This window comes from Trachemys scripta, chromosome 9 (genome assembly GCF_013100865.1).
Source record: "Trachemys scripta elegans isolate TJP31775 chromosome 9, CAS_Tse_1.0, whole genome shotgun sequence".
Lineage (NCBI taxonomy): Eukaryota > Metazoa > Chordata > Testudines > Emydidae > Trachemys > Trachemys scripta.
In genome coordinates, this window is record NC_048306.1 from 89,140,146 (window position 1) to 89,140,532 (window position 387).

Below are 387 nucleotides of genomic sequence, written 5' to 3' on the forward strand. Positions count from 1 at the left end.
AGAGGCAGAGGTACAGGTCCCTGGTGGGTTGCACTGAGGTGGTTTCCTCACTCCAAGGACTATGGAAGGTGGATGCCAAGATGTTTCTTCTCTCCAATCCCATACCAAGGACCTGACAAGGTAGAGGTGTTTTTTCCCTCTCATTATTGCAGAGGCCTCTGCACGATCAGGGAGAAGAGAGAGTGCTTGGCAGCAGAACTGTATGCATGTATTCAGTGGTTCCTGTGCTGGCAGTGTGCTCTATAAGCCACAAAAGTAAAACTGTCCCTGTCCCAAAGAGTTTACAATCTACACAAGATAGATGGAATCAGGATTCCACAGTAGGGCACTGGGGATCAGGAGAGAGAGAAAGGGGTGATGGGGCAGGGACTGGGGCAGAAGGGGGGG